Below are 24,595 nucleotides of genomic sequence, written 5' to 3'. Positions count from 1 at the left end.
CTCCAGTCTCAACGCGTCAGAGTCTCCAGTCTCACTGAATCTGAGTCTCCAGTCACACGAGTCAGAGTCTCCAGTCAGCCGAGTCCGTGTCTCCAGTCTCACCGAGTCAGTCTCCAGTCTCACCGAGTCAGAGTCTCCAGTCTAACGAGTAAGAGTCTCCAGTCTCACTGAGTCAGTGTCTCCAGTCTCACCGAGTCAAAGTCTCCAGTCACACCGAGGCAGAGTCGCCAGTATCACCGAGTCAGAGTCCCCAGTCTCACCGAGTCAGAGTCTCCAGTCTTACCGAGTCAGAGTCTCCAGTCACACCAAGTCAGAGTCTCCAGTCTAACCGAGTCTGAGTCTCCAGTCACACCGAGTCGGAGTCTCCAGTCACACCAAGGCAGAGTCTCCAGTCACACCGAGTCAGAGTCTCCAGTCACAACAAGTCAGTGTCTCCATTCACTCCGAATCAGAGTCTCCAGTCTCTCCGAATCTGAGTCTCCAGTCACACCGAGGCAGAGTCTCCAGTGTCACCGAGTCGGAGTCTCCAGTCACACCAAGTCAGAGTCTCCAGTCACACCAAGTCAGAGTCTCCAGTCTCACTGAATCTGAGTCTCCAGTCACGCCAAGGCAGAGTCCCGAGTCTCACCGAGACAGAGTCTCCAGTCTCACCGTCGGATTCTCCAGTCACACCGAGTCAGAGTCACCAGTTTCACTGAATCTGAGTCTCCAGTCACACCGATTCTGAGTCTCCAGTCACACCGAGTCAGAGTCTCCAGTCTCACCGAGTCAGAGTCCCCAGTCTCACTGAATCGGAGTCTGTAGTCTTACCGACTCAGACTCTCCAGTCACACTGAGTCAGAGTCTCCAGTCTCAACGAGTCAGAGTCTCCAGTCTCACCGAGTCGGACTCTCCAGTCTCACCGAGTCAGAGTCTCCAGTCACACCGAGTCAGAGTCTCCAGTGTCACCGAGTCGGAGTCTCCAGTCACATGAGTCAGAGTCTCCAGTCACCCGAGTCCGTGTCTCCAGTCTCACCGAGTCAGTCTCCAGTCTCACCGAATCAGAGTCTCCAGTCACACCGAGTCAGAGTCTCCAGTGTCACCGAGTCGGAGTCACCAGTCACACCGAATCAGAGTCTCCAGTCACACGAGTCAGAGTCTCCAGTCAGCCGAGTCCGTGTCTCCAGTCTCACCGAGTCAGTCTCCAGTCTCACCGAGTCAGAGTCTCCAGTCTAACGAGTAAGAGTCTCCAGTCTCACTGAGTCACTGTCTCCAGTCTCACCGAGTCAATGTCTCCAGTCACACCGAGGCAGAGTCGCCAGTATCACCGAGTCAGAGTCCCCAGTCTCACCGAGTCAGAGTCTCCAGTCTTACCGAGTCAGAGTCTCCAGTCACACCAATCAGAGTCTCCAGTCACACCAAGGCAGAGTCTCCAGTCACACCGAGTCAGAGTCTCCAGTCACAACGAGTCAGTGTCTCCATTCACTCCGAATCAGAGTCTCCAGTCTCTCCGAATCTGAGTCTCCAGTCACACCGAGGCAGAGTCTCCAGTGTCACCGAGTCGGAGTCTCCAGTCACACCAAGTCAGAGTCTCCAGTCACACCAAGTCAGAGTCTCCAGTCTCACTGAATCTGAGTCTCCAGTCACGCCAAGGCAGAGTCCCCAGTCTCACCGAGTCAGAGTCTCCAGTCACACCGAGTCAGAGTCTCCAGTGTCACCGAGTCGGAGTCTCCAGTCACATGAGTCAGAGTCTCCAGTCACCCGAGTCCGTGTCTCCAGTCTCACCGAGTCAGTCTCCAGTCTCACCGAATCAGAGTCTCCAGTCACACCGAGTCAGAGTCTCCAGTGTCACCGAGTCGGAGTCACCAGTCACACCGAATCAGAGTCTCCAGTCACACGAGTCAGAGTCTCCAGTCAGCCGAGTCCGTGTCTCCAGTCTCACCGAGTCAGTCTCCAGTCTCACCGAGTCAGAGTCTCCAGTCTAACGAGTAAGAGTCTCCAGTCTCACTGAGTCAGTGTCTCCAGTCTCACCGAGTCAATGTCTCCAGTCACACCGAGGCAGAGTCGCCAGTATCACCGAGTCAGAGTCCCCAGTCTCACCGAGTCAGAGTCTCCAGTCTTACCGAGTCAGAGTCTCCAGTCACACCAATCAGAGTCTCCAGTCACACCAAGGCAGAGTCTCCAGTCACACCGAGTCAGAGTCTCCAGTCACAACGAGTCAGTGTCTCCATTCACTCCGAATCAGAGTCTCCAGTCTCTCCGAATCTGAGTCTCCAGTCACACCGAGGCAGAGTCTCCAGTGTCACCGAGTCGGAGTCTCCAGTCACACCAAGTCAGAGTCTCCAGTCACACCAAGTCAGAGTCTCCAGTCTCACTGAATCTGAGTCTCCAGTCACGCCAAGGCAGAGTCCCCAGTCTCACCGAGACAGAGTCTCCAGTCACACCGTCGGATTCTCCAGTCACACCGAGTCAGAGTCACCAGTGTCACTGAATCTGAGTCTCCAGTCACACCGATTCTGAGTCTCCAGTCACACCGAGTCAGAGTCTCCAGTCTCACCGAGTCAGAGTCCACAGTCTCACTGAATCGGAGTCTGTAGTCTTACCGACTCAGACTCTCCAGTCACACTGAGTCAGAGTCTCCAGTCTCAACGAGTCAGAGTCTCCAGTCTCACCGAGTCGGACTCTCCAGTCTCACCGAGTCAGAGTCTCCAGTCACACCGAGGCAGAGTCTCCAGTGTCACCGAGTCGGAGTCTCCAGTCACATGAGTCAGAGTCTCCAGTCACCCGAGTCCGTGTCTCCAGTCTCACCGAGTCAGTCTCCAGTCTCACCGAGTCAGAGTCTCCAGTCACACCGAGTCAGAGTCTCCAGTGTCACCGAGTCGGAGTCACCAGTCACACCGAATCAGAATCTCCAGTCTCACCGAGTCTGAGTCTCCAGTCACACCGAGTCAGAGTCTCCAGTCTCACCGAATCAGAGTCTCCAGTCACATTGAGTCGGAGTCTCCAGTCACACCGAGTCAGAGTCTCCAGTCTCACCGAGTCAGAGTCTCCAGTCTCACTGAATCTGAGTCTCCAGTCACACCAAGTCAGAGTCTCCAGTCTCACCGAGTCAGAGTCTCCAGTCTCACTGAATCTGAGTCTCCAGTCACAACAAGTCAGAGTCTCCAGTCTCACCGAGTCGGAGTCTCCAGTCTGACCGAGTCAGAGTTTCCAGTCTCACCGAGTCGGAGTATCCAGTCTGACCGAGTCAGAGTTTCCAGTCTCACCGAGTCGGAGTCTCCAGTCACACCTAGTCGGAGTCTCCAATCAAACGGAATCTGATTCTCCAGTCTCACCGAGTCGGAGTCTCCAGTCACACCGTGTCTGAGTCTCCAGTCTCACCGAATCTGCGTCTCCAGTCTCTCCGAGTCTGAGTCTCCTGTCACACCGAGTCGGAGTCTCCAGTCTCACCGAGTCTGAGACTCCAGTCTTACCGCGTCTGAGTCTCCAGTCTCACCGAGTCTGAGTCTCCAGTAGCACCGAATCTGAGTCTCCAGTCTCTCCGAGTCTGAGTCTCCTGTCACACTGAGTCGGAGTCTCCAGTCTCACCGAGTCTGAGACTCCAGTCTCACCGCGTCTGAGGCTCCAGTCCCTCCGAGTCTGAGTCTCCTGTCACAGCGAGTCTGTGTTCCCAGTCTCACCGAGTCTGATTTTCCATTCTCACCGAGACAGAGTCTCCAGTCTCACGGTGTCGGAGTCTCCAGTCACACTGATTCAGAGTCTCCAGTCACAATGAGTCAGAGTCTCCAGTCTCACCGAGTCAGAGTATCCAGTCACACCTCGTCGGAGTCTCCTATCAAACCGAATCTGATTCTCCAGTCTCACCGAGTCGGAGTCTAGAGTCACACCGTGTCTGAGTCTCCAGACTCACCGAATCTGAGTCTCCACGCTCACCGAGTCAGAGTCTCCAGTCTCACTGAGTCTGAGTCTCCAGTCTCACCGCGTCTGAGTCTCCAGTCTCACTGTGTCAGAGTCTCCAGTCACACCGATTCTGAGACTCCAGTCACACTGATTCAGAGTCTCCAGTCGCAATGAGTCAGAGTCTCCAGTCTCACCGAGTCAGAGTATCCAGTCACACCTCGTCGGAGTCTCCTATCAAACCGAACCTGATTCTCCAGTCTCACCGAGTCGGAGTCTCCAGTCACACCGTGTCTGAGTCTCCAGACTCACCGAATCTGAGTCTCCACGCTCACCGAGTCAGAGTCTCCAGTCTCACCGAGTCTCCACTCACACCGAGTGTGAGTCTGCAGTCACACCAAGTCAGAGACTCAATTAACACCGAGTCAGAGTCTCCAGTCTCACCGAGTCTGAGTATCCACTCACACCTAGTCGGAGTCTCCAATCAAACCGAATCTGATTCTCCAGTCTCACCGAGTCGGAGTCTCCAGTCACACCGTGTCTGAGTCTCCAGACTCACCGAATCTGAGTCTCCAGTCTTTCCGAGTCTGAGTCTCTAGTCTCACTGTGTCAGAGTCTCCAGTCACACCGATTCTGAGTCTCCAGTCACACTGATTCAGAGTCTCCAGTCACAACGAGTCGGAGTCTCTAGTCTCACTGAGTCTGAGTCTCTAGGCTCACCGAGTTAGAGTCTCCAGTCTAACCGAGTCTGAGTCTCGAGTCTCACAGAGTCAGAGTCTCCTTTCACACTGAGTCAGAGTCTCCATTCACACCGAGGCTGTTTCTCCAGTCTCACCGAGTCAGAGTATGCACTCACATCTAGTCGGAGTCTCCAATCAAACCGAATCTGATTCTCCAGTCTCACCGAGTCGGAGTCTCCAGTCAACCGTGTCTGAGTCTCCAGGCTCACTGAATCTGAGTCACCAGTCTCTCCGAGTCTGAGTCTCCTGTCATACCGAGTCGGAGTCTCCAGTCTCACCGAGTCAGAGTCTCAAGTAACACCGAGTCAGAGTCTCCAGTCTCACCGAGTCTGAGACTCCAGTCTCACCGAGTCTGAGTCTCCAGTCTCACTGAATCTGAGTCTCCAGTCACACCGAATCAGAGTCTCCAGTCTCACCGAGTCTGAGTCTCCAGTCACACCAAGTCAGAGTCTCCAGTCTAACCGAGTCTGAGTCTCCAGTCACACCGAGTCGGAGTCTCCAGTCACACCAAGGCAGAGTCTCCAGTCACACCGAGTCAGAGTCTCCAGTCACAACGAGTCAGTGTCTCCATTCACTCCGAATCAGAGTCTCCAGTCTCTCCGAATCTGAGTCTCCAGTCACACCGAGGCAGAGTCTCCAGTGTCACCGAGTCGGAGTCTCCAGTCACACCAAGTCAGAGTCTCCAGTCTCACTGAATCTGAGTCTCCAGTCACGCCAAGGCAGAGTCCCCAGTCTCACCGAGACAGAGTCTCCAGTCTCACCGTCGGATTCTCCAGTCACACCGAGTCAGAGTCACCAGTGTCACTGAATCTGAGTCTCCAGTCACACCGATTCTGAGTCTCCAGTCACACCGAGTCAGAGTCTCCAGTCTCACCGAGTCAGAGTCCACAGTCTCACTGAATCGGAGTCTGTAGTCTTACCGACTCAGACTCTCCAGTCACACTGAGTCAGAGTCTCCAGTCTCAACGAGTCAGAGTCTCCAGTCTCACCGAGTCGGAGTCTCCAGTCTCACCGAGTCAGAGTCTCCAGTCACACCGAGGCAGAGTCTCCAGTGTCACCGAGTCGGAGTCTCCAGTCACATGAGTCAGAGTCTCCAGTCACCCAAGTCCGTGTCTCCAGTCTCACCGAGTCAGTCTCCAGTCTCACCGAGTCAGAGTCTCCAGTCACACCGAGTCAGAGTCTCCAGTGTCACCGAGTCGGAGTCACCAGTCACACCGAATCAGAATCTCCAGTCTCACCGAGTCTGAGTCTCCAGTCACACCGAGTCAGAGTCTCCAGTCTCACCGAATCAGAGTCTCCAGTCACATTGAGTCGGAGTCTCCAGTCACACCGAGTCAGAGTCTCCAGTCTCACCGAGTCAGAGTCTCCAGTCTCACTGAATCTGAGTCTCCAGTCACACCAAGTCAGAGTCTCCAGTCTCACCGAGTCAGAGTCTCCAGTCTCACTGAATCTGAGTCTCCAGTCACAACAAGTCAGAGTCTCCAGTCTCACCGAGTCGGAGTCTCCAGTCTGACCGAGTCAGAGTTTCCAGTCTCACCGAGTCGGAGTATCCAGTCTGACCGAGTCAGAGTTTCCAGTCTCACCGAGTCGGAGTCTCCAGTCACACCTAGTCGGAGTCTCCAATCAAACGGAATCTGATTCTCCAGTCTCACCGAGTCGGAGTCTCCAGTCACACCGTGTCTGAGTCTCCAGTCTCACCGAATCTGAGTCTCCAGTCACACCGAGTCAGAGTCTCCAGTAGCACCGAATCTGAGTCTCCAGTCTCACCGAGTCGGAGTATCCAGTCTGACCGAGTCAGAGTTTCCAGTCTCACCGAGTCGGAGTCTCCAGTCACACCTAGTCGGAGTCTCCAATCAAACGGAATCTGATTCTCCAGTCTCACCGAGTCGGAGTCTCCAGTCTCACCGAGTCTGAGACTCCAGTCTTACCGCGTCTGAGTCTCCAGTCTCACCGAGTCTGAGTCTCCAGTAGCACCGAATCTGAGTCTCCAGTCTCTCCGAGTCTGAGTCTCCTGTCACACCGAGTCGGAGTCTCCAGTCTCACCGAGTCTGAGACTCCAGTCTCACCGCGTCTGAGGCTCCAGTCCCTCCGAGTCTGAGTCTCCTGTCACAGCGAGTCTGTGTTCCCAGTCTCACCGAGTCTCAATCTCCAGTCTCACCGAGTCTGATTTTCCATTCTCACCGAGACAGAGTCTCCAGTCTCACGGTGTCGGAGTCTCCAGTCACACTGATTCAGAGTCTCCAGTCACAATGAGTCAGAGTCTCCAGTCTCACCGAGTCAGAGTATCCAGTCACACCTCGTCGGAGTCTCCTATCAAACCGAATCTGATTCTCCAGTCTCACCGAGTCGGAGTCTAGAGTCACACCGTGTCTGAGTCTCCAGACTCACCGAATCTGAGTCTCCACGATCACCGAGTCAGAGTCTCCAGTCTCACTGAGTCTGAGTCTCCAGTCTCACCGCGTCTGAGTCTCTAGTCTCACTGTGTCAGAGTCTCCAGTCACACCGATTCTGAGACTCCAGTCACACTGATTCAGAGTCTCCAGTCGCAATGAGTCAGAGTCTCCAGTCTCACCGAGTCAGAGTATCCAGTCACACCTCGTCGGAGTCTCCTATCAAACCGAACCTGATTCTCCAGTCTCACCGAGTCGGAGTCTCCAGTCACACCGTGTCTGAGTCTCCAGACTCACCGAATCTGAGTCTCCACGCTCACCGAGTCAGAGTCTCCAGTCTCACCGAGTCTCCACTCACACCGAGTGTGAGTCTGCAGTCACACCAAGTCAGAGACTCAATTAACACCGAGTCAGAGTCTCCAGTCTCACCGAGTCTGAGTATCCACTCACACCTAGTCGGAGTCTCCAATCAAACCGAATCTGATTCTCCAGTCTCACCGAGTCGGAGTCTCCAGTCACACCGTGTCTGAGTCTCCAGACTCACCGAATCTGAGTCTCCAGTCTTTCCGAGTCTGAGTCTCTAGTCTCACTGTGTCAGAGTCTCCAGTCACACCGATTCTGAGTCTCCAGTCACACTGATTCAGAGTCTCCAGTCACAACGAGTCGGAGTCTCTAGTCTCACTGAGTCTGAGTCTCTAGGCTCACCGAGTTAGAGTCTCCAGTCTAACCGAGTCTGAGTCTCGAGTCTCACAGAGTCAGAGTCTCCTTTCACACTGAGTCAGAGTCTCCATTCACACCGAGGCTGTTTCTCCAGTCTCACCGAATCTGAGTCTCCAGTCTCACCGAGTCAGAGTATGCAGTCACATCTAGTCGGAGTCTCCAATCAAACCGAATCTGATTCTCCAGTCTCACCGAGTCGGAGTCTCCAGTCAACCGTGTCTGAGTCTCCAGGCTCACTGAATCTGAGTCACCAGTCTCTCCGAGTCTGAGTCTCCTGTCATACCGAGTCGGAGTCTCCAGTCTCACCGAGTCAGAGTCTCAAGTAACACCGAGTCAGAGTCTCCAGTCTCACCGAGTCTGAGACTCCAGTCTCACCGAGTCTGAGTCTCCAGTCTCACTGAATCTGAGTCTCCAGTCACACCGAATCAGAGTCTCCAGTCTCACCGAGTCTGAGTCTCCAGTCACACCAAGTCAGATTCTCCAGTCTCAACGCATCAGTCTCCAGTCTCACTGAATCTGAGTCTCCAGTCACACGAGTCAGAGTCTCCAGTCAGCCGAGTCCGTGTCTCCAGTCTCACCGAGTCAGTCTCCAGTCTCACCGAGTCAGAGTCTCCAGTCTAACGAGTAAGAGTCTCCAGTCTCACTGAGTCAGTGTCTCCAGTCTCACCGAGTCAAAGTCTCCAGTCACACCGAGGCAGAGTCGCCAGTATCACCGAGTCAGAGTCCCCAGTCTCACCGAGTCAGAGTCTCCAGTCTTACCGAGTCAGAGTCTCCAGTCACACCAAGTCAGAGTCTCCAGTCTAACCGAGTCTGAGTCTCCAGTCACACCGAGTCGGAGTCTCCAGTCACACCAAGGCAGAGTCTCCAGTCACACCGAGTCAGAGTATCCAGTCACAACGAATCAGTGTCTCCATTCACTCCGAATCAGAGTCTCCAGTCTCTCCGAATCTGAGTCTCCAGTCACACCGAGGCAGAGTCTCCAGTGTCACCGAGTCGGAGTCTCCAGTCACACCAAGTCAGAGTCTCCAGTCACACCAAGTCAGAGTCTCCAGTCTCACTGAATCTGAGTCTCCAGTCACGCCAAGGCAGAGTCCCCAGTCTCACCGAGTCAGAGTCTCCAGTCTTACCGAGTCAGAGCCGCGGTCTCACCGAGACAGAGTCTCCAGTCTCACCGGCGGATTCTCCAGTCACACCGAGTCAGAGTCACCAGTTTCACTGAATCTGAGTCTCCAGTCACACCGAGTCAGAGTCTCCAGTCTCACCGAGTCAGAGTCACCTGTCTCACTGAATCTGAGTCTCCAGTCACACTGAATCAGAGTCTCCAGTCACACCGAGTCACCAGCCTCACTAAATCTGGGTATCCAGTCACACCGAGTCAGAGTCTCCAGTCTCACCGAGTCAGAGTCCCCAGTCTCACTGAATCGGAGTCTGTAGTCTTACCGACTCAGACTCTCCAGTCACACTGAGTCAGAGTCTCCAGTCTCAACGAGTCAGAGTCTCCAGTCACACCGTGTCTGAGTCTCCAGTCTCACCGAATCTGCGTCTCCAGTCTCTCCGAGTCTGAGTCTCCTGTCACACCGAGTCGGAGTCTCCAGTCTCACCGAGTCTGAGACTCCAGTCTTACCGCGTCTGAGTCTCCAGTCTCACCGAGTCTGAGTCTCCAGTAGCACCGAATCTGAGTCTCCAGTCTCTCCGAGTCTGAGTCTCCTGTCACACCGAGTCGGAGTCTCCAGTCTCACCGAGTCTGAGACTCCAGTCTCACCGCGTCTGAGGCTCCAGTCCCTCCGAGTCTGAGTCTCCTGTCACAGCGAGTCTGTGTTCCCAGTCTCACCGAGTCTCAATCTCCAGTCTCACCGAGTCTGATTTTCCATTCTCACCGAGACAGAGTCTCCAGTCTCACGGTGTCGGAGTCTCCAGTCACACTGATTCAGAGTCTCCAGTCACAATGAGTCAGAGTCTCCAGTCTCACCGAGTCAGAGTATCCAGTCACACCTCGTCGGAGTCTCCTATCAAACCGAATCTGATTCTCCAGTCTCACCGAGTCGGAGTCTAGAGTCACACCGTGTCTGAGTCTCCAGACTCACCGAATCTGAGTCTCCACGCTCACCGAGTCAGAGTCTCCAGTCTCACTGAGTCTGAGTCTCCAGTCTCACCGCGTCTGAGTCTCCAGTCTCACTGTGTCAGAGTCTCCAGTCACACCGATTCTGAGACTCCAGTCACACTGATTCAGAGTCTCCAGTCGCAATGAGTCAGAGTCTCCAGTCTCACCGAGTCAGAGTATCCAGTCACACCTCGTCGGAGTCTCCTATCAAACCGAACCTGATTCTCCAGTCTCACCGAGTCGGAGTCTCCAGTCACACCGTGTCTGAGTCTCCAGACTCACCGAATCTGAGTCTCCACGCTCACCGAGTCAGAGTCTCCAGTCTCACCGAGTCTCCACTCACACCGAGTGTGAGTCTGCAGTCACACCAAGTCAGAGACTCAATTAACACCGAGTCAGAGTCTCCAGTCTCACCGAGTCTGAGTATCCACTCACACCTAGTCGGAGTCTCCAATCAAACCGAATCTGATTCTCCAGTCTCACCGAGTCGGAGTCTCCAGTCACACCGTGTCAGAGTCTCCAGTCACACCGATTCTGAGTCTCCAGTCACACTGATTCAGAGTCTCCAGTCACAACGAGTCGGAGTCTCTAGTCTCACTGAGTCTGAGTCTCTAGGCTCACCGAGTTAGAGTCTCCAGTCTAACCGAGTCTGAGTCTCGAGTCTCACAGAGTCAGAGTCTCCTTTCACACTGAGTCAGAGTCTCCATTCACACCGAGGCTGTTTCTCCAGTCTCACCGAATCTGAGTCTCCAGTCTCACCGAGTCAGAGTATGCAGTCACATCTAGTCGGAGTCTCCAATCAAACCGAATCTGATTCTCCAGTCTCACCGAGTCGGAGTCTCCAGTCAACCGTGTCTGAGTCTCCAGTGTCACCGAGTCGGAGTCTCCAGTCACACCAAGTCAGAGTCTCCAGTCACACCAAGTCAGAGTCTCCAGTCTCACTGAATCTGAGTCTCCAGTCACGCCAAGGCAGAGTCCCCAGTCTCACCGAGTCAGAGTCTCCAGTCTTACCGAGTCAGAGCCGCGGTCTCACCGAGACAGAGTCTCCAGTCTCACCGTCGGATTCTCCAGTCACACCGAGTCAGAGTCACCAGTTTCACTGAATCTGAGTCTCCAGTCACACCGAGTCAGAGTCTCCAGTCTCACCGAGTCAGAGTCACCAGTCTCACTGAATCTGAGTCTCCAGTCACACTGAGTCAGAGTCTCCAGTCACACCGAGTCACCAGCCTCACTAAATCTGGGTATCCAGTCACACCGAGTCAGAGTCTCCAGTCTCACCGAGTCAGAGTCCCCAGTCTCACTGAATCGGAGTCTGTAGTCTTACCGACTCAGACTCTCCAGTCACACTGAGTCAGAGTCTCCAGTCTCAACGAGTCAGAGTCTCCAGTCTCACCGAGTCAGAGTCTCCAGTGTCACCGAGTCAGAGTCTCCAGTCACCCGAGTCCGTGTCTCCAGTCTCACCGAGTCAGTCTCCAGTCTCACCGAGTCAGAGTCTCCAGTCACACCGAATCAGAGTCTCCAGTCTCACCGAGTCTGAGTCTCCAGTCACACCGAGTCAGAGTCTCCAGTCTCACCGAATCAGAGTCTCCAGTCACATTGAGTCGGAGTCTCAAGTCACACCAAGTCAGAGTCTCCAGTCTCACCGAGTCAGAGTCTCCAGTCTCACCGAGTCGGAGTCTCCAGTCACACCGAATCAGAGACTCCAGTCTCACTGAGTCTGAGTCTCCAGTCTCACCGAGTCAGAGTCTCCAGTCTCCTCGATTCAGAGTCTCCAGTCACACCGAGTCAGAGTCTCCAGTCACACCGAGTCAGAGTCTCCAGTCTCACCGAGTCGGAGTCTCCAGTCTCACTGAATCTGAGTCTCCAGTCACACCAAGTCAGAGTCTCCAGTCTCACCGAGTCAGAGTCTCCAGTGTCACCGAGTCAGAGTCTCCAGTCTCACTGAATCTGAGTCTCCAGTCACACCAAGTCAGAGTCTCCAGTCTCACTGAGTCTGAGTCTCCAGTCTCACCGAGTCAGAGTCTCCAGTCTCCTCGATTCAGAGTCTCCAGTCACACCGAGTCAGAGTCTCCAGTCACACCGAGTCAGAGTCTCCAGTCTCACCGAGTCAGAGTCTCCAGTCTCACTGAATCTGAGTCTCCAGTCACACCAAGTCAGAGTCTCCAGTCTCACCGAGTCGGAGTCTCCAGTCTGACCGAGTCAGAGTTTCCAGTCTCACCGAGTCGGAGTCTCCAGTCTGACCGAGTCAGAGTTTCCAGTCTCACCGAGTCGGAGTCTCCAGTCACACCTAGTCGGAGCCTCCAATCAAACGGAATCTGATTCTCCAGTCTCACCGAGTCGGTGTCTCCAGTCACACCGAGTCAGAGTCTCCAGTCACACCGAGTCAGAGTCTCCTCTCACACCGAGTCGGAGTCTCCAGTCTCACCGAGTCTGAGACTCCAGTCTCACCGCTTCTGAGTCTCCAGTCTCACCGAGTCTGAGTCTCCAGTATCACTAAATCTGAGTCTCCAGTCTCACCAAGTCAGAGTCTCCAGTATCACTGAATCTGAGTCTCCAGTCACACCGAATCAGAGTCTCCAGTCTCACCAAGTCAGAGTCTCCAGTCTCACCGAGTCAGAGTCTCCAGTCTCACCGAGTCGGAGTCTCCAGTCACACCGAATCAGAGACTCCAGTCTCACTGAGTCTGAGTCTCCAGTCTCACCGAGTCAGAGTCTCCAGTCTCCTCGATTCAGAGTCTCCAGTCACACCGAGTCAGAGTCTCCAGTCACACCGAGTCAGAGTCTCCAGTCTCACCGAGTCAGAGTCTCCAGTCTCACTGAATCTGAGTCTCCAGTCACACCAAGTCAGAGTCTCCAGTCTCACCGAGTCAGAGTCTCCAGTGTCACCGAGTCAGTCTCCAGTCTCACCGAGTCAGCGTCTCCAGTCTCACTGAATCTGAGTCTCCAGTCACACCAAGTCAGAGTCTCCAGTCTCACCGAGTCGGAGTCTCCAGTGTCACCGAATCAGAGTCTCCAGTCTCACCGAGTCTGAGTCTCCAGTCACACCGAATCAGAGTCTCCAGTCTCACCAAGTCTGACTCTCCAGTCTCAACGAGTCAGATTCTCGTATCACTGAATCTGAGTCTCCAGTCACACGAGTCAGAGTCTCCAGTCAGCCAAGTCCGTGTCTCCAGTCTCACCGAGTCAGTCTCCAGTCTCACCGAGTCAGAGTCTCCAGTCTAACGAGTAAGAGTCTCCAGTCTCACCGAGTCAGAGTCTCCAGTCTCACCGAGTCGGAGTCTCCAGTCACACCGAATCAGAGACTCCAGTCTCACTGAGTCTGAGTCTCCAGTCTCACCGAGTCAGAGTCTCCAGTCTCCTCGATTCAGAGTCTCCAGTCACACCGAGTCAGAGTCTCCAGTCACACCGAGTCAGAGTCTCCAGTCTCACCGAGTCAGAGTCTCCAGTCTCACTGAATCTGAGTCTCCAGTCACACCAAGTCAGAGTCTCCAGTCTCACCGAGTCAGAGTCTCCAGTGTCACCGAGTCAGAGTCTCCAGTCTCACTGAATCTGAGTCTCCAGTCACACCAAGTCAGAGTCTCCAGTCTCACCGAGTCAGAGTCTCCAGTGTCACCGAATCAGAGTCTCCAGTCTCACCGAGTCTGAGTCTCCAGTCACACCGAATCAGAGTCTCCAGTCTCACCGAGTCTGACACTCCAGTCTCAACGAGTCAGATTCTCGTATCACTGAATCTGAGTCTCCATTCACACGAGTCAGAGTCTCCAGTCAGCCAAGTCCGTCTCTCCAGTCTCACCGAGTCAGTCTCCAGTCTCACCGAGTCAGAGTCTCCAGTCCAACGAGTAAGAGTCTCCAGTCTCACCGAGTCAGAGTCTCCAGTCTCACCGAGTCGGAGTCTCCATTCACACCGAATCAGAGTCTCCAGTCTCACCGAGTCAGAGTCTCCAGTGTCACCGAATCAGAGTCTCCAGTCTCACCGAGTCTGAGTCTCCAGTCACACCGAATCAGAGTCTCCAGTCTCACCGAGTCTGACACTCCAGTCTCAACGAGTCAGATTCTCGTATCACTGAATCTGAGTCTCCAGTCACACGAGTCAGAGTCTCCAGTCAGCCAAGTCCGTCTCTCCAGTCTCACCGAGTCAGTCTCCAGTCTCACCGAGTCAGAGTCTCCAGTCCAACGAGTAAGAGTCTCCAGTCTCACCGAGTCAGAGTCTCCAGTCTCACCGAGTCGGAGTCTCCATTCACACCGAATCAGAGACTCCAGTCTCACTGAGTCTGAGTCTCCAGTCTCACCGAGTCAGAGTCTCCAGTCTCCTCGATTCAGAGTCTCCAGTCACACCGAGTCAGAGTCTCCAGTCACACCGAGTCAGAGTCTCCAGTCTCACCGAGTCAGAGTCTCCAGTCTCACTGAATCTGAGTCTCCAGTCACACCAAGTCAGAGTCTCCAGTCTCACCGAGTCGGAGTCTCCAGTCTGACCGAGTCAGAGTTTCCAGTCTCACCGAGTCGGAGTCTCCAGTCTGACCGAGTCAGAGTTTCCAGTCTCACCGAGTCGGAGTCTCCAGTCACACCTAGTCGGAGCCTCCAATCAAACGGAATCTGATTCTCCAGTCTCACCGAGTCGGTGTCTCCAGTCACACCGAGTCAGAGTCTCCAGTCACACCGAGTCAGAGTCTCCTCTCACACCGAGTCGGAGTCTCCAGTCTCACCGAGTCTGAGACTCCAGTCTCACCGCTTCTGAGTCTCCAGTCTCACCGAGTCTGAGTCTCCAGTATCACTAAATCTGAGTCTCCAGTCTCACCAAGTCAGAGTCTCCAGTATCACTGAATCTGAGTCTCCAGTCACACCGAATCAGAGTCTCCAGTCTCACCAAGTCAGAGTCTCCAGTCTCACCGAGTCAGAGTCTCCAGTCTCACCGAGTCGGAGTCTCCAGTCACACCGAATCAGAGACTCCAGTCTCACTGAGTCTGAGTCTCCAGTCTCACCGAGTCAGAGTCTCCAGTCTCCTCGATTCAGAGTCTCCAGTCACACCGAGTCAGAGTCTCCAGTCACACCGAGTCAGAGTCTCCAGTCTCACCGAGTCAGAGTCTCCAGTCTCACTGAATCTGAGTCTCCAGTCACACCAAGTCAGAGTCTCCAGTCTCACCGAGTCAGAGTCTCCAGTGTCACCGAGTCAGTCTCCAGTCTCACCGAGTCAGCGTCTCCAGTCTCACTGAATCTGAGTCTCCAGTCACACCAAGTCAGAGTCTCCAGTCTCACCGAGTCGGAGTCTCCAGTGTCACCGAATCAGAGTCTCCAGTCTCACCGAGTCTGAGTCTCCAGTCACACCGAATCAGAGTCTCCAGTCTCACCGAGTCTGACTCTCCAGTCTCAACGAGTCAGATTCTCGTATCACTGAATCTGAGTCTCCAGTCACACGAGTCAGAGTCTCCAGTCAGCCAAGTCCGTGTCTCCAGTCTCACCGAGTCAGTCTCCAGTCTCACCGAGTCAGAGTCTCCAGTCTAACGAGTAAGAGTCTCCAGTCTCACCGAGTCAGAGTCTCCAGTCTCACCGAGTCGGAGTCTCCAGTCACACCGAATCAGAGACTCCAGTCTCACTGAGTCTGAGTCTCCAGTCTCACCGAGTCAGAGTCTCCAGTCTCCTCGATTCAGAGTCTCCAGTCACACCGAGTCAGAGTCTCCAGTCACACCGAGTCAGAGTCTCCAGTCTCACCGAGTCAGAGTCTCCAGTCTCACTGAATCTGAGTCTCCAGTCACACCAAGTCAGAGTCTCCAGTCTCACCGAGTCAGAGTCTCCAGTGTCACCGAGTCAGAGTCTCCAGTCTCACTGAATCTGAGTCTCCAGTCACACCAAGTCAGAGTCTCCAGTCTCACCGAGTCAGAGTCTCCAGTGTCACCGAATCAGAGTCTCCAGTCTCACCGAGTCTGAGTCTCCAGTCACACCGAATCAGAGTCTCCAGTCTCACCGAGTCTGACACTCCAGTCTCAACGAGTCAGATTCTCGTATCACTGAATCTGAGTCTCCATTCACACGAGTCAGAGTCTCCAGTCAGCCAAGTCCGTCTCTCCAGTCTCACCGAGTCAGTCTCCAGTCTCACCGAGTCAGAGTCTCCAGTCCAACGAGTAAGAGTCTCCAGTCTCACCGAGTCAGAGTCTCCAGTCTCACCGAGTCGGAGTCTCCATTCACACCGAATCAGAGACTCCAGTCTCACTGAGTCTGAGTCTCCAGTCTCACCGAGTCAGAGTCTCCAGTCTCCTCGATTCAGAGTCTCCAGTCACACCGAGTCAGAGTCTCCAGTCACACCGAGTCAGAGTCTCCAGTCTCACCGAGTCAGAGTCTCCAGTCTCACTGAATCTGAGTCTCCAGTCACACCAAGTCAGAGTCTCCAGTCTCACCGAGTCGGAGTCTCCAGTCTGACCGAGTCAGAGTTTCCAGTCTCACCGAGTCGGAGTCTCCAGTCTGACCGAGTCAGAGTTTCCAGTCTCACCGAGTCGGAGTCTCCAGTCACACCTAGTCGGAGCCTCCAATCAAACGGAATCTGATTCTCCAGTCTCACCGAGTCGGTGTCTCCAGTCACACCGAGTCAGAGTCTCCAGTCACACCGAGTCAGAGTCTCCTCTCACACCGAGTCGGAGTCTCCAGTCTCACCGAGTCTGAGACTCCAGTCTCACCGCGTCTGAGTCTCCAGTCTCACCGAGTCTGAGTCTCCAGTATCACTAAATCTGAGTCTCCAGTCTCACCAAGTCAGAGTCTCCAGTATCACTGAATCTGAGTCTCCAGTCACACCGAATCAGAGTCTCCAGTCTCACCAAGTCAGAGTCTCCAGTCTCACCGAGTCAGAGTCTCCAGTCTCACCGAGTCGGAGTCTCCAGTCACACCGAATCAGAGACTCCAGTCTCACTGAGTCTGAGTCTCCAGTCTCACCGAGTCAGAGTCTCCAGTCTCCTCGATTCAGAGTCTCCAGTCACACCGAGTCAGAGTCTCCAGTCACACCGAGTCAGAGTCTCCAGTCTCACCGAGTCAGAGTCTCCAGTCTCACTGAATCTGAGTCTCCAGTCACACCAAGTCAGAGTCTCCAGTCACACCGAGTCAGAGTCTCCAGTCTCACCGAGTCAGAGTCTCCAGTCTCACTGAATCTGAGTCTCCAGTCACACCAAGTCAGAGTCTCCAGTCTCACCGAGTCAGAGTCTCCAGTGTCACCGAGTCAGAGTCTCCAGTCTCACTGAATCTGAGTCTCCAGTCACACCAAGTCAGAGTCTCCAGTCTCACTGAGTCAGAGTCTCCAGTGTCACCGAATCAGAGTCTCCAGTCTCACCGAGTCTGAGTCTCCAGTCACACCGAATCAGAGTCTCCAGTCTCACCGAGTCTGACACTCCAGTCTCAACGAGTCAGATTCTCGTATCACTGAATCTGAGTCTCCAGTCACACGAGTCAGAGTCTCCAGTCAGCCAAGTCCGTCTCTCCAGTCTCACCGAGTCAGTCTCCAGTCTCACCGAGTCAGAGTCTCCAGTCCAACGAGTAAGAGTCTCCAGTCTCACCGAGTCAGAGTCTCCAGTCTCACCGAGTCGGAGTCTCCATTCACACCGAATCAGAGACTCCAGTCTCACTGAGTCTGAGTCTCCAGTCTCACCGAGTCAGAGTCTCCAGTCACACCGAGTCAGAGTCTCCAGTCTCACCGAGTCAGAGTCTCCAGTCTCACTGAATCTGAGTCTCCAGTCACACCAAGTCAGAGTCTCCAGTCTCACCGAGTCGGAGTCTCCAGTCTGACCGAGTCAGAGTTTCCAGTCTCACCGAGTCGGAGTCTCCAGTCTGACCGAGTCAGAGTTTCCAGTCTCACCGAGTCGGAGTCTCCAGTCACACCTAGTCGGAGCCTCCAATCAAACGGAATCTGATTCTCCAGTCTCACCGAGTCGGTGTCTCCAGTCACACCGAGTCAGAGTCTCCAGTCACACCGAGTCAGAGTCTCCTCTCACACCGAGTCGGAGTCTCCAGTCTCACCGAGTCTGAGACTCCAGTCTCACCGCGTCTGAGTCTCCAGTCTCACCGAGTCTGAGTCTCCAGTATCTCTAAATCTGAGTCTCCAGTCTCACCAAGTCAGAGTCTCCAGTATCACTGAATCTGAGTCTCCAGTCACACCGAATCAGAGTCTCCAGTCTCACCAAGTCAGAGTCTCCAGTCTCACCGAGTCAGAGTCTCCAGTCTCACCGAGTCGGAGTCTCCAGTCACACCGAATCAGAGACTCCAGTCTCACTGAGTCTGAGTCTCCAGTCTCACCGAGTCAGAGTCTCCAGTCTCCTCGATTCAGAGTCTCCAGTCACACCGAGTCAGAGTCTCCAGTCACACCGAGTCAGAGTCTCCAGTCTCACCGAGTCAGAGTCTCCAGTCTCACTGAATCTGAGTCTCCAGTCACACCAAGTCAGAGTCTCCAGTCTCACCGAGTCAGAGTCTCCAGTGTCACCGAGTCAGTCTCCAGTCTCACCGAGTCAGCGTCTCCAGTCTCACTGAATCTGAGTCTCCAGTCACACCAAGTCAGAGTCTCCAGTCTCACCGAGTCAGAGTCTCCAGTGTCACCGAATCAGAGTCTCCAGTCTCACCGAGTCTGAGTCTCCAGTCACACCGAATCAGAGTCTCCAGTCTCACCGAGTCTGACTCTCCAGTCTCAACGAGTCAGATTCTCGTATCACTGAATCTGAGTCTCCAGTCACACGAGTCAGAGTCTCCAGTCAGCCAAATCCGTGTCTCCAGTCTCACCGAGTCAGTCTCCAGTCTCACCGAGTCAGAGTCTCCAGTCTAACGAGTAAGAGTCTCCAGTCTCACCGAGTCAGAGTCTCCAGTCTCACCGAGTCGGAGTCTCCAGTCACACCGAATCAGAGACTCCAGTCTCACTGAGTCTGAGTCTCCAGTCTCACCAAGTCAGAGTCTCCAGTCTCACCGAGTCAGAGTCTCCAGTCTCACCGAGTCGGAGTCTCCAGTCACACCGAATCAGAGACTCCAGTCTCACTGAGTCTGAGTCTCCAGTCTCACCGAGTCAGAGTCTCCAGTCTCCTCGATTCAGAGTCTCCAGTCACACCGAGTCAGAGTCTCCAGTCACACCGAGTCAGAGTCTCCAGTCTCACCGAGTCAGAGTCTCCAGTCTCACTGAATCTGAGTCTCCAGTCACACCAAGTCAGAGTCTCCAGTCTCACCGAGTCAGAGTCTCCAGTGTCACCGAGTCAGTCTCCAGTCTCACCGAGTCAGCGTCTCCAGTCTCACTGAATCTGAGTCTCCAGTCACACCAAGTCAGAGTCTCCAGTCTCACCGAGTCAGAGTCTCCAGTGTCACCGAATCAGAGTCTCCAGTCTCACCGAGTCTGAGTCTCCAGTCACACCGAATCAGAGTCTCCAGTCTCACCGAGTCTGACTCTCCAGTCTCAACGAGTCAGATTCTCGTATCACTGAATCTGAGTCTCCAGTCACACGAGTCAGAGTCTCCAGTCAGCCAAGTCCGTGTCTCCAGTCTCACCGAGTCAGTCTCCAGTCTCACCGAGTCAGAGTCTCCAGTCTAACGAGTAAGAGTCTCCAGTCTCACCGAGTCAGAGTCTCCAGTCTCACCGAGTCGGAGTCTCCAGTCACACCGAATCAGAGACTCCAGTCTCACTGAGTCTGAGTCTCCAGTCTCACCGAGTCAGAGTCTCCAGTCTCCTCGATTCAGAGTCTCCAGTCACACCGAGTCAGAGTCTCCAGTCACACCGAGTCAGAGTCTCCAGTCTCACCGAGTCAGAGTCTCCAGTCTCACTGAATCTGAGTCTCCAGTCACACCAAGTCAGAGTCTCCAGTCTCACCGAGTCGGAGTCTCCAGTCTGACCGAGTCAGAGTTTCCAGTCTCACCGAGTCGGAGTCTCCAGTCTGACCGAGTCAGAGTTTCCAGTCTCACCGAGTCGGAGTCTCCAGTCACACCTAGTCGGAGCCTCCAATCAAACGGAATCTGATTCTCCAGTCTCACCGAGTCGGTGTCTCCAGTCACACCGAGTCAGAGTCTCCAGTCACACCGAGTCAGAGTCTCCTGTCACACCGAGTCGGAGTCTCCAGTCTCACAGAGTCTGAGACTCCAGTCTCACCGCGTCTGAGTCTCCAGTCTCACCGAGTCTGAGTCTCCAGTAGCACCGAATCTGAGTCTCCAGTCTCTCCGAGTCTGAGTCTCCTGTCACACCGAGTCGGAATCTCCAGTCTCACCGAGTCTGAGACTCCAGTCTCACCGCGTCTGAGGCTCCAGTCTCTCCGAGTCTGAGTCTCCTGTCACACCGAGTCTGTGTTCCCAGTCTCACCGAGTCTGAGTCTCCAGTCTCACCGAGTCTGATTTTCCATTCTCACCGAGACAGAGTCTCCAGTCTCACGGAGTCGGAGTCTCCAGTCACACTGATTCAGAGTCTCCAGTCACAATGAGTCAGAGTCTCCAGTCTCACCGAGTCAGAGTATCCAGTCACACCTCGTCGGAGTCTCCTATCAAACCGAATCTAATTCTCCAGTCTCACCGAGTCGGAGTCTCCAGTCACACCGTGTCTGAGTCTCCAGACTCTCCGAATCTGAGTCTCCACGCTCACCGAGTCAGAGTCTCCAGTCTCACCGAGTCTCCACTCACACCGAGTGTGAGTCTGCAGTCACACCAAGTCAGAGACTCAATTAACACCGAGTCAGAGTCTCCAGTCTCACCGAGTCTGAGTATCCACTCACACCTAGTCGGAGTCTCCAATCAAACCGAATCTGATTCTCCAGTCTCACCGAGTCGGAGTCTCCAGTCACACCGTGTCTGAGTCTCCAGACTCACCGAATCTGAGTCTCCAGTCTTTCCGAGTCTGAGTCTCTAGTCTCACTGTGTCAGAGTCTCCAGTCACACCGATTCTGAGTCTCCAGTCACACTGATTCAGAGTCTCCAGTCACAACGAGTCGGAGTCTCTAGTCTCACTGAGTCTGAGTCTCTAGGCTCACCGAGTTAGAGTCTCTAGGCTCACCGAGTTAGAGTCTCCAGTCTAACCGAGTCTGAGTATCCAGTCTCACAGAGTCAGAGTCTCCTTTCACACTGAGTCAGAGTCTCCATTCACACCGAGGCTGTTTCTCCAGTCTCACCGAATCTGAGTCTCCAGTCTCACCGAGTCAGAGTATGCAGTCACATCTAGTCGGAGTCTCCAATCAAACCGAATCTGATTCTCCAGTCTCACCGAGTCGGAGTCTCCAGTCACACCGTGTCTGAGTCTCCAGACTCACTGAATCTGAGTCACCAGTCTCTCCGAGTGTGAGTCTCCAGTCACACCGAGTCGGAGTCTCCAGTCTCACCGAGTCAGAGTCTCAAGTAACACCGAGTCAGAGTCTCCAGTCTCACCGAGTCGGAGTCTCCAGTCACACCGTGTCTGAGTCTCCAGACTCACCGAATCTGAGTATCCACGCTCACCGAGTCAGAGTCTCCAGTCTCACCGAGTCTCCACTCACACCGAGTGTGAGTCTGCAGTCACACCAAGTCAGAGTCTCAATTAACACCGAGTCAGAGTCTCCAGTCTCACCGAGTCTGAGTATCCACTCACACCTAGTCGGAGTCTCCAATCAAACCGAATCTGATTCTCCAGTCTCACCGAGTCGGAGTCTCCAGTCACACCGTGTCTGAGTCTCCAGACTCACCGAATCTGAGTCTCCAGTCTTTCCGAGTCTGAGTCTCTAGTCTCACTGTGTCAGAGTCTCCAGTCACACCGATTCTGAGTCTCCAGTCACACTGATTCAGAGTCTCCAGTCACAACGAGTCGGAGTCTCTAGTCTCACTGAGTCTGAGTCTCTAGGCTCACTGAGTTAGAGTCTCCAGTCTAACCGAGTCTGAGTATCCAGTCTCACAGAGTCAGAGTCTCCTTTCACACTGAGTCAGAGTCTCCATTCACACCGAGGCTGTTTCTCCAGTCTCACCGAATCTGAGTCTCCAGTCTCACCGAGTCAGAGTATGCAGTCACATCTAGTCGGAGTCTCCAATCAAACCGAATCTGATTCTCCAGTCTCACCGAGTCGGAGTCTCCAGTCACACCGTGTCTGAGTCTCCAGACTCACTGAATCTGAGTCACCAGTCTCTCCGAGTGTGAGTCTCCAGTCACACCGAGTCGGAGTCTCCAGTCTCACCGAGTCAGAGTCTCAAGTAACACCGAGTCTGAGACTCCAGTCTCACCGAGTCTGAGTCTCTAGTCTCACTGTGTCAGAGTCTCCAGTCACACCGATTCTGAGTCTCCAGTCACACTGATTCAGAGTCTCCAGTCACAACGAGTCGGAGTCTCTAGTCTCAATGAGTCTGAGTCTCTAGGCTCACCGAGTTAGAGTCTCTAGGCTCACCGAGTTAGAGTCTCCACTCTAACCGAGTCTGAGTATCCAGTCTCACAGAGTCAGAGTCTCCTTTCACACTGAGTCAGAGTCTCCATTCACACCGAGGCTGTTTCTCCAGTCTCACCGAATCTGAGTCTCCAGTCTCACAGAGTCAGAGTCTCCAGTCACACCGTGTCTGAGTCTCCAGACTCACTGAATCTGAGTCACCAGTCTCTCCGAGTGTGAGTCTCCAGTCACACCGAGTCGGAGTCTCCAGTCTCTCCGAGTCAGAGTCTCAAGTAACACCGAGTCAGAGTCTCCAGTCTCACCGAGTCGGAGTCTCCAGTCACATGAGTCAGAGTCTCCAGTCACCCGAGTCCGTGTCTCCAGTCTAACCGAGTCTGAGTCTCCAGTCACACCGAGTCGGAGTCTCCAGTCATACCAAGGCAGAGTCTCCAGTCACACCGAGTCAGAGTCTCCAGTCACAACGAGTCAGTGTCTCCATTCACTCCGAATCAGAGTCTCCAGTCTCTCCGAATCTGAGTCTCCAGTCACACCGAGGCAGAGTCTCCAGTGTCACCGAGTCGGAGTCTCCAGTCACACCAAGTCAGAGTCTCCAGTCACACCAAGTCAGAGTCTCCAGTCTCACTGAATCTGAGTCTCCAGTCACGCCAAGGCAGAGTCCCCAGTCTCACCGAGTCAGAGTCTCCAGTCTTACCGAGTCAGAGCCGCGGTCTCACCGAGACAGAGTCTCCAGTCTCACCGTCGGATTCTCCAGTCACACCGAGTCAGAGTCACCAGTTTCACTGAATCTGAGTCTCCAGTCACACCGAGTCAGAGTCTCCAGTCTCACCGAGTCAGAGTCACCAGTCTCACTGAATCTGAGTCTCCAGTCACACTGAGTCAGAGTCTCCAGTCACACCGAGTCACCAGCCTCACTAAATCTGGGTATCCAGTCACACCGAGTCAGAGTCTCCAGTCTCACCGAGTCAGAGTCCCCAGTCTCACTGAATCGGAGTCTGTAGTCTTACCGACTCAGACTCTCCAGTCACACTGAGTCAGAGTCTCCAGTCTCAACGAGTCAGAGTCTCCAGTCTGACCGAGTCAGAGTCTCCAGTGTCACCGAGTCAGAGTCTCCAGTCACCCGAGTCCGTGTCTCCAGTCTCACCGAGTCAGTCTCCAGTCTCACCGAGTCAGAGTCTCCAGTCACACCGAATCAGAGTCTCCAGTCTCACCGAGTCTGAGTCTCCAGTCACACCGAGTCAGAGTCTCCAGTCTCACCGAATCAGAGTCTCCAGTCACATTGAGTCGGAGTCTCAAGTCACACCAAGTCAGAGTCTCCAGTCTCACCGAGTCAGAGTCTCCAGTCTCACCGAGTCGGAGTCTCCAGTCACACCGAATCAGAGACTCCAGTCTCACTGAGTCTGAGTCTCCAGTCTCACCGAGTCAGAGTCTCCAGTCTCCTCGATTCAGAGTCTCCAGTCACACCGAGTCAGAGTCTCCAGTCACACCGAGTCAGAGTCTCCAGTCTCACCGAGTCAGAGTCTCCAGTCTCACTGAATCTGAGTCTCCAGTCACACCAAGTCAGAGTCTCCAGTCTCACCGAGTCAGAGTCTCCAGTGTCACCGAGTCAGAGTCTCCAGTCTCACTGAATCTGAGTCTCCAGTCACACCAAGTCAGAGTCTCCAGTCTCACCGAGTCAGAGTCTCCAGTGTCACCGAATCAGAGTCTCCAGTCTCACCGAGTCTGAGTCTCCAGTCACACCGAATCAGAGTCTCCAGTCTCACCGAGTCTGACACTCCAGTCTCAACGAGTCAGATTCTCGTATCACTGAATCTGAGTCTCCAGTCACACGAGTCAGAGTCTCCAGTCAGCCAAGTCCGTCTCTCCAGTCTCACCGAGTCAGTCTCCAGTCTCACCGAGTCAGAGTCTCCAGTCCAACGAGTAAGAGTCTCCAGTCTCACCGAGTCAGAGTCTCCAGTCTCACCGAGTCGGAGTCTCCATTCACACCGAATCAGAGACTCCAGTCTCACTGAGTCTGAGTCTCCAGTCTCACCGAGTCAGAGTCTCCAGTCTCCTCGATTCAGAGTCTCCAGTCCAACCGAGTCAGAGTCTCCAGTCACACCGAGTCAGAGTCTCCAGTCTCACCGAGTCAGAGTCTCCAGTCTCACTGAATCTGAGTCTCCAGTCACACCAAGTCAGAGTCTCCAGTCTCACCGAGTCGGAGTCTCCAGTCTGACCGAGTCAGAGTTTCCAGTCTCACCGAGTCGGAGTCTCCAGTCTGACCGAGTCAGAGTTTCCAGTCTCACCGAGTCGGAGTCTCCAGTCACACCTAGTCGGAGCCTCCAATCAAACGGAATCTGATTCTCCAGTCTCACCGAGTCGGTGTCTCCAGTCACACCGAGTCAGAGTCTCCAGTCACACCGAGTCAGAGTCTCCTCTCACACCGAGTCGGAGTCTCCAGTCT

The sequence above is a fragment of the Hypanus sabinus genome, chromosome 22 (assembly GCF_030144855.1).
Source record: "Hypanus sabinus isolate sHypSab1 chromosome 22, sHypSab1.hap1, whole genome shotgun sequence".
Classification (NCBI taxonomy): Eukaryota; Metazoa; Chordata; class Chondrichthyes; order Myliobatiformes; family Dasyatidae; genus Hypanus; species Hypanus sabinus.
The sequence above is the reverse complement of the archived record's forward strand: the minus strand, read 5'-3'. Positions refer to the sequence as shown.